Below are 10,032 nucleotides of genomic sequence, written 5' to 3' on the forward strand. Positions count from 1 at the left end.
GAGATGCAGCTGTTGGGTTCCAAATAGTCCTTCTCTAAAAAGTTTAGTTTCATGTATTGTTTATCTCTGCAGCTCTGATACTTTGTATACCTGTGGATATAGCAAGAACTCAGTGGAGGATACTTGAATGAATAAGCAAAGCATTAAAATGACACCAACAACTCAATGACACTTTCAAAACCAGATATCCTAAAATTCATCTGAAACTCCATGGACCCTAAATAGCAAATAAATAAATAAATAAATAAATAAATAAATAAATAAGGAAGGAAGGAAGGAAGGAAGGAAGGAAGGAAGGAAGGAATAGGAACTATGATTTGTCCAGATTTCAAAGTTCCTCAAAAAGAAAGTATGAAAAGTAGCATGTCTGGAAGTCAAAACCGATCGTCAACCCAGTCCGGCCCCGCAATCGACTGCCTCTTCTTTTTTGCTTTCAACATGACAGATGCCGCTGTGTCCTTCACCAAGGACTTCTTGGCCAGTGGAGTGGCCGCGGCCATCTCCAGGTCGGTGGTAGTGCCCATCAAACGGGTCAAGCTGCTGCTGCAGGTGCAGCATGCCAGCAAACAAATCACGGCGGATAAGCAATACAAGGGCATTATAGACTACGTGGTTCATATCCCCAAGGAACATCCTGTCCTTCTGGCGTGGTGACCTGGCCAATGTCATCAGATATTTCCCCACCCAGGCTCTCAGCTTTGCCTTCAAAGATAAATACAAGCAGATCTTTCTGGGTGGTGTGGGCAAGGGGACCCGGTTTTGGCGCTACTTTGCAGGGAACCTGGCATCAGGTGGTGCTGCTGGGGCCACGTCCTTGTGCTTTGTGTACACTCTTGATTTTGCACGTACCTGTTTAGCAGCTGATGTGGGCAAAGCTGGAGCTGAAAGGGAATTCAAAAGCCTTGGTGACTGCCTGGTTAGGATCTACAAATTTGATGTGATTAAGGGACATGTACCATGTGTCAGTACAGGGCGTTATCATCTACCCAGCTGCCTACTTTGGTATCTATGACACTGCAAAGGGAATGCTTCCAGATCTCAAGAATACTCAATGTCTTCATCAGCTGGATGATTGCACAGTCTGTCACTGCTGTTGCTGGCCTGACTTCCTATCCTTTTGACACTGTTTGTCATCGTATGATGAGGCAGTCTGGAAGCAAAGGAATTGATATCACGCATACAGGCACGCTTGACTGTTGGCGGAAGAGCGCTCGCGATGAAGGAAGCAAGGCTGTTTTCAAGGGTGCATGGTTCAGCGTTCTCAGAGGCATGGGTGGTGCCTTTCTTTGTGCTTGTCTTGTATGATGAGATCAAGAAGTACACATAATTATGTCCTAGGTGTTCTCCCTGAGAACAGCCATGTTGTATAATATATCATATCTTGAACATTCTGGACAGATTCTCTGGGCTTGTCTGTTTTATCAATGGCAACTACTTACCAGTTGAAAAGTGGGAAGCAATAATATTCATCTGACCAGTTTTCTCTTAAAGCCATTTCCATAATGACAATAATGATAGGACTCAATTATATTTTTTTTATTTCAGTCACTCCTGATAATAAAAAAATTTGAAGAAATAAAAATATCCAAAACCAATTTAAATATTAGTCTAGAACAAAGAAGTGATTTCAGACAGGAATCTAAATATTAGGCTAGAACAAGGAAGTAGGCTTCAGACATGAAAATGACCTTAGGCTAGGACAAGGAAGTAGGCTCAGATACTTTGGTCATCCTGATAAGCCCTTAGAAACAGTGATCATGGGAGTGTTACATAATTGGGTTTAATGGTTGCCTTTTTTTTTTATTATTTGTGTTTATTGTCTTGCTTGTTCGTTGACTATTTGCATCTATTGTATTGCTAGACCCTCAAGCTAGAACTGACCTTAATACATGCATGTAATCAAAATAATATAAAAGCATAAAGGAGGAGGGGGATGGGATGGGGGCTCTAGGGAGTGGAGATGGGGAAAGGGAATGACATCTGTATTGTAAATAAATAATATATCCAATAAAAAAATTAAAAAATATCCAAAACCAAAAATAAAAAAATTAAAAATTAAAAAAAAAGTATCATGATATAAAACACTAACACTAGATCAGAGGAATACTGTAGAAATCTCAGAAATAGATCCTCCTGTGTATGGATTGGGTTTGATCCTGGAATTCAAATGGAAGAAGAGGAGAGCCAACTACTGTTAGTCGTCCTCTGACCCCCATATGTTTCAGCTTATTATATAAGTAAAAATTTGAGACAATTTTCAAGTAAAAGAATGTGATCACATACTATAGCCCAGGTGAAACTCTTTAAGATGTTCTGCTAACGGAAACCAGCCACTTACACAAAAACCAAGACAATGTGAGACTTCTTATATGAGCTCTGTAATGTTGTAGAAGTCACAGAAACACTAAGTAGAATGATTCTTACCAGGAGCTTGAGCCAGGAGAACAGGGAAGTAATAGAATGGACAGAGAATTTTAATTTGCAAGATACAATTTTTAGAGAACTCATTTTTTGCATTTACAACAATGGAAATATACTTACCACAATCAATGCCTACATTTGAAATATGGCTAAGATGGGTTTATGAATTTTAACCACAATAAAATGTATAATAAGCATTTTTATTTTTAATAATTAAAACTTTATTGCAAAGAATAGTGTGTGTGAGTGTGTGTGCGTATCCCAGTGAGATTAGTCAAACCCAAAATCTGTACATGTCAATGAACCTCTTTGTAGTTAGAACAGCTACTTGAAACTGTGGAGCTTCACATTGGAAATTATACCTTTACTATCAATTATTACTTTTATGTACTTGTTTACATATTAAAAACTCATTACAGAGTTAAAACTAGCAAAACGTTGAGCTTTATAAGCCCTTTCATTACTCATGTGCCCATTACCTGCATTCTGATCTTCCTTATCTTCTAATAGTTACCCTTTCTTGTTTTTTATACATGTTGTACTGTGGATCAGTGGGCTGTGAGAAGCAGCTGGGCCCCTGGTCGAGCATAGTCCTCGAATCCTGGACCCTTATCGGACTGCAGGTGTTGGGCTCTGTTCCCGGGCCCTCGTTCTTTTCATTTAGCTTCAGCCCTCCACAGCCCCTCCCACAGAGAAGTCTATGGCCACCAGTCAGGAGGAACAGTGCCTCAGGCTCTCCAACATGTAGATGAGGTATCTCCAAGCTCTCAGACCAAGCCATTAGGCATTATCTGCTGCCAGACCCTATCCCACCCCAAAACTGTATAAAAGAGCTCTATTCAGGAGAAGTAAAGATGTGCGAGAATCATCCAGGTGTCCAAGAGTTTCTGTCGAAAGAGCTGTAACACTTAGGAAGAGATCTACTCTCCTAAAGTGCCTTCAGAACCCTCTCCTCCTTGCCAGCTAGCCAGCTTCTTACCAGCCCAGCCGGGCTGACTCAGTGCGGAGAGACAGGTGCAGCACCAGGAAGTGACTGGGCAGTGTCAGTTGAGATGCAAACAGAGGCAGCAGTGGAGGCAGGCAATCTCCCCTTCTTGCTCACACTCTGTCCCCTTGGCCCAGACTCTCACACCAGACCAGACTGGAGATCATTGTGGGAAGCCCTCCAGAACAGGGACCCACATTGTACTATATTCAGATGTACATTATATATATTATAGTGTAGGATCTGGATATGAAATAGGAGAAAGTATGTTTGTTTTTTTCCTTTGAGATTTTATTTTATTTTTTATTTTTTTGGATATTTTATTTACATTTCATATTTATCCCCTTACCCCATCCCCCACCCACCCGGGAACCCCCCCATCCCCTTACCCCTCCTCCTCCTTCTCCGTGGATGTAACCCCCACCTACCACCCCCCACTCCCACTTCCCCACCCTCAAAATTCCCACCCCCTGGGGCGTCCAGCCTTCATGAGATTTTATAACCTTACATAATATCATAAGTTCATCCATTTTCCTGTACTTTATTTGATTTTCATTTTTCTTTAGAGCTAAGTAGTAAATCCAATTCTATTTATATACCATATTTTGATTATTAATTTATCAGCTAATGGACAATTAGTTTGATTCTATTTTCTTGCTTTATTTGAATGAAGCAGCAATAAAGACAAGGGTATAAATTCTCTGGGGGAAGATATGGAGTTCCCTGGGTGTATGTCCAGATGTGCAATAACTGGGTCATATGAAAGCTCTATTTTTAACTTTTGAGGAACCCCTAAACTGATTTCCTAATGGCTGTAGTAGTTTGCACCCCAGCAGCAGTGTATAAAAGTTTCTCCTTCTCTGCATCCTCTCCAACATTTATCACGTTTCTTGATGCTAGTCATTCTGATAAGGGTGAGGGTATATGCAACATTTAAAAGAATTACATGTTAGTTTGTTTTTGTCCTTGAACTTCCCATGTAGTAGACTTAGATTGATGGAAAAGCAAAGTTTTCCAAAACTTCTGCTTTGTTGACATGTTTGGTTAGTATTTAACGTGTTAATTGGTAAGACTATAACGCAGAGAGAACAGTGGAATCATAAAAGTGAGATTGTCAACCAGGATGGCATCATTTGTGGAATTTAACTTACCACTCACCAACTACAAATATTAGGTTAGTGCTGGGAGTTTGGCTCAATCACAGAGCACTTGCCAAGCATGGACAAAGCCCTGAGCTAAATCCCCGTCACTGTGAAAAGATGATGTTGAGCGAGTGACATCAACCAAAAAGGAGTATACATTCTGTATGGTTCAATTTTATACAATGTTTTTAAAAAAGCCCAAAGTAACTTGTGGTGTTAAAATGAGCATAGTACCTGTGGAGCAGGTGTTGTTGAATACAAAGAGAATATGATATGGTCCTTTGTATTGATTTGAATAGTGGGTGCATGGGCATGTGCATTTGTAAAACACAACTATACACAAAAATATTATACATCATATGATTGAGATTATATATTAACTGAGAGGAGACATGTAATGGTGCCTAATAAACTAAAGATACTTGGTTTCAAATACAAAATTTATCACAAATTTGATTTGGTTCCAAATGAAAGTGTGTTCTGAGATGTTATACATCAGTGTAATGAGTCAGGATATTTGTGATTTGATCCCATTACTATTACTTGTCCTTTCTGACTGCCCAGCCTTCTTGCTGTCTTCTTTCACTTATGGTACTTTACTTTTTCCTTTGTAAAGTTACTCTCAGCATTGCAAGTGACCTTTATAGAACTGTGTGACAAGCATATATGTATAACCTGCCATGACCAAATCTGGGTAATTAGTGTTTGCATTTCCTTAAACACTCCCAATCTGATGCTGGGAGGGAAACTCCAGGAAGTAGGTCAGAGAGTCATTAAAACACAATGGCCCTTGTTTAGAGCCTGTATTTCTGGCTTGATACCCAGTGCTCCCTGCTTGCCTGCATTTCCTATGGCTTGTGGTATCACCCCTCACTCCTAAGAACTTCCTAGTATTTTTCCAATCAGGCCATTGACTTTTCTATTTATAGAGCTAGAGCCACCATCTGTTGTTTGTACCCAAAGAACATAATACCAGTCAATGGCTTAACATTCTCTTGTTTAACACTGGCCTCCCCAGAAGCAGACTCCGAGCATGACTGTGAACACAAATAGCTTGTTTTGCATGTGACTCCAATAAGAAATAGTGGCAGACTATTAAATTGAGTCTGCTGATTGACTGGCTATAAATTTATCCTCCACTCCTATTTTTCATAATTCAAGAGCTGGTTAAGTAAATCCACAAGACTTTGAGCCATCTCCCCTTAGGGCTCAGAGAAAACTCCCAGGTGAAGTGCTGTGGATGTGGGCAATAGAATTGGATCACCGTTCTCTAGAAAAACAATGCTTACACTGTACAGAAGGTGATGAGAACATGAGCCAGAGTACCTTCCAGTGCCCTGTGAAGAACTTCTTTAGGTTCTATGACACTATGCTGTCTAAACTCACCAACCCTCACCCTCTCTCAGACTGCAACACTCTTTCTCTCTTTGGCTTCTTCTGACTGCATTCTAATCTAGCTTGTCTTAGTTTATATGTCCTTAACTTCAGGGACTCTGTTGACCAAACCTGTACAAACACACTCATGAATAAGCTTGATTTACAGTGATAGTAATCTAATAGATCAATAATAGCAATATAATATAATTAAAACACTTAAAAATCTATGATGTTGTTATTATTAATTTTCAGTGTAATGGTTTTGGATTATGGTTGACTGAAAACACAGAAAGAAAAACTCTAAATGGGATATGGTCTGCAAAGTAACTACATCCCTTTTATCCAAGTATCAAAATAGTAAAGAGCAGAGACTGGTCCTTAAGAACTTAATGGCTGAGTGAACCAAATAAATATATGTGGTTGTGATAGAAATGAAATAAAGGGTTTTATATTAGTGGGCACAAGAGGGAGGACATTCTAGCATTAAGTATCTGGCTACCTGACATGTTTGCTGTTGTATATGTGCATATAAACACTAGCAAGAATTTGGAGTCAAAGGGTCCCTATAAATCATTGGGGATGTCACTTATATAGCCATTATTGAGTGAGTCTCTAGAGTAGGTGGAAAAAATTTTCACAACTCTTATAATGGACACACTACTTTTTTCCTGTTCATTTCTTATGTTCTATATATGTCTATATATTATGTTCATATATTGTCTCTTTTTCCCTATCCTTGATTTATTATGAGTATCTATATTCCTGTCTGTTTGGGAGGGTCTATTTAGATCATCTGTTTCTTACTTCAAAGACCTTACTGGAGTACCTTGCCTTGAGATAATGTGTCTACGAAATTTCACTTTCATGTATCGTTTCCACCAAATTCTAAACACACCTATGAACTTAACAGTATAGATGAGCATTTTGGCTTGTTTTTAAAAGTAATTAATAAACTTAAATTAGTAAAATACTACTTAATGATTATTAAACATAGATCTTTTTACTTTCACAAGGACCTACTGGTTCTTCCTTACAGTATGTGTTTCAAGGTGCTACAGATGCTCATGTTTCTAGAAAAAAACCCAGCTCTACTTGTAAACTATGATACAAGCCAAGCAACTACCTGAAGGCTTTTTTGTTACTAATAATATATGAAGCATCCAAGAAAAGGGCTTAAAAACATACATAAACCTCTAATGAGTGTCAACATTAGATTTGAAAGAGTAACCTGTACAAAGATTCAAAAAAGCCCCAATGATGAGTAATTGAATATCCCTACTGCAGGGAGAAAAACAAGTGCTTGAGGGTAGATTTTTATGTAATTTATGTAATGTTGATTATTTGTGTTTTAGGTTTCCTTAAATAACTCAGTAAGAGTGGCTGGAAACTCTTCCCCACAGAGAAAATGCATTTCTTAGCAGTGGAAAGACTTGCTAATCTCTAACATATTGTAGGTGATATTTTATGTGACAGCAAAAATATGTGAAAGTCTTTATTAGATACATTGTATTTTGAAGATTAACTGCAAATAGAACATGCTGATTTCTTAGATGCTATTTTATTTTTATAGAGACGTTAATATCAATGATGATCATATTAAGAACTAAAATTGTAGATACCCTGGACCTAGAGATGAGGTTAAGTTTTTGACTGTATTTATTATGGTTTTTTAGCATTCTTTCAACTTGATCAAACAGGGCACAAGGCTATGGGAGGAGGTTTTCCCCAAGAGCCTCCTACTCAAGTGGGAGAGAATAGTACTCAGACCACCACAGTACCAGACAGAACATCGTTGGCTATGCTGGTAGGGCTGCTAAGTTGTATGCAGCTTCAGTGTACCATATCCTCTGTGTTTGACACAATTTGGAATGGCCTCTTGGATACAGGGGCCGTTAGAGAATGATGTTACTAAATATGAGTAGGACTTTGTTATAATGAATAAGGTAGTGATAGTGGTGGGGAGAAGATACTCCAGACAGGAAAACTGGTGAAATACATTGTGAAACAGGGCTTTTCTCAAAACTACGTTTTTATCTCATTTTTCCCAGTTAGAAGGGCTATTGTATATAATTATTATGTGGTAAAGAAACATTAATACAATCTAGGTACTATATAAATCAATCTGAAATTTCCTTACAAAAAACATATAAACCCTAGAACCGACAACTTATAGTCGGATTGCCATGTGATCCAGCTGCAGAAGTCCTGGGAACAATACTTGAAGCAATCAGTCAACAGGAGAGATACCTGCATATCTATAATCATCACAGCTGTTCATAGTAGCTAAAGAATGCACTCTCCTTAGGTACCCATAGATGGGTGTACATATAAATAAATATATGGTATGGATAAACAATGCATTGGCATTTAGCCACAAGCAAGAGTTGAGATGTGTCCTTTGCAAGAGAATGGATAGACCAGGAGATTATCCGGTTAAGCAAAGTAAGCCAGACTCAGTGAGGTATGCAGCATACATTTACTCAGCTGTGTGGCCTAAGAGGAAGAAAACAGCATGAGGTAGACCTACAGTTAGAGAATGAAAAGCTGATGAGAGGATGAGGAAGGAAGGTAGTGGCTGAGTGAGTATGATCAAGGTGTGTCACATGAATGTATGAAAAGGTCAAAATGAAACTTAGGTTTATACAGTTGATACATGTTAAAACTAAAAAGGGATTCGTGCCATCTGAATAGTAGTTTTATAGCACAAGGCATATGTAAGTTATAGTGAGAAGTACACAGGAGAGGAATGGAAAAAAACAGCTGAACGACTGGCTTAATCCCTACTCATGAGGAAAATAACCCACACAGACAAGACACTTGGAATTTGGCCCCAATGTCTTTATAATCACTGAAGATACTATTGAAAGCAGTTACAGGATCAGCCTTGCTTCTAGAAGCTTCCTTTGGTGATGAATGAGGCTTTCCAAAAGATACTGAGATAAAGTTCCAAATATCTAACAGCATGGCCTCCAGGCCTTCCCCATTATTTCTCTCTCCTTAGTCCCCTTTATTCTCCTGGCACATTTGGGTTCTCTTAATCTAGCTGTGTATTGAGGTCCCCCCATTCTCCCATGTCCGCATGCCCTCTACAGATGGCTAATATCACCTCTTTCAATTAAATAAATGAGGGAAACTGTCCCTGACACCAAACACTTTTTCTTTTATTTTAAAAAAAAATGGACTTAGTACTTCGTGGTACCATTCTGCTTGTTACTGGTAGAAAAATTGAGGCTCAGAGATATTTTCCCCAGTAAAATAAAAGACCAAAAAAAGGAGGTTGCAGAAACTGAATGACTTTATTATGAGGCTGAGGGAAGTATTTGTCTCAGTATAAATAAAAGGTTTCCACTGTTTAATTGATTTTATGCAACAATTTCTCACGTGCATGTCTTAGACTGGATAACTTGAGTGCTGCTTCTTTAGTAAGAAAGCAATGTACAGAGACTTACAATTTTCATAGTCTTCCTCACTTGACCTTCATAGTATGCTTGGGAAATTTGTAGGGAAGATGTCAACCCATTGTGGTAGTTTGAAAGAGAAATCTCCTCCATGGCCTCAGATGTTTGAACACGTGGTCACAGGTCAGTGAGGAGCACCTTGCAGGGCAAGAGCTTCACTGGGGACAGGCTTTGCCCATTGGTTTATAGGCCTTATCACACTTCTAATTTGCTCTCTCTGTTTCCTGGTATGATGACAAAATGTGATTAGCTAACTTCCTGCTCCTCTGTCTGCTGTCGTGCTCTCCTACTGTAACGGACTCTATCCCTCTGGAGCCATAAGCCAAAAGGAGCTTAAGCTGTTTCTGGTCATAGTAGTTTATTACAGCATGAAAGGGAACCAATACACTCTCGTTGAGAGTACAATTTAGGACAGAGTGGTAGCTAGTTGTAGCACATTGCTAGCAAGCTTGAACATTTGTTAATACCTTTTGATTTTGCATGTTACTTTTGACGGAGCTGTTTTACAATGTTTTACAATGAGAAATTAATATAAAAGTACAAAATGTGCTGTGTAATGTGCAGCCCTGTAAGGATCTAATATCCATTAACATATATGGGTCTGGCAGAAGTGCCAGGGCATGACGGAAAGAATGTAATGGAGTTAGAT

The 10,032-nt window shown here is 38.8% G+C and overlaps 1 pseudogene; it reads left to right on the plus strand.

Moving 5' to 3' along the window:
- The first annotated feature begins 438 nt into the window (after positions 1-438).
- Positions 439-1,327, plus strand: LOC114619508 (annotated as a pseudogene).
- The last annotated feature ends 8,705 nt before the right edge of the window (positions 1,328-10,032 follow it).

Source organism: Grammomys surdaster, unplaced genomic scaffold (assembly GCF_004785775.1).
Source record: "Grammomys surdaster isolate TR1022 unplaced genomic scaffold, NIH_TR_1.0 150, whole genome shotgun sequence".
NCBI lineage: Eukaryota > Metazoa > Chordata > Mammalia > Rodentia > Muridae > Grammomys > Grammomys surdaster.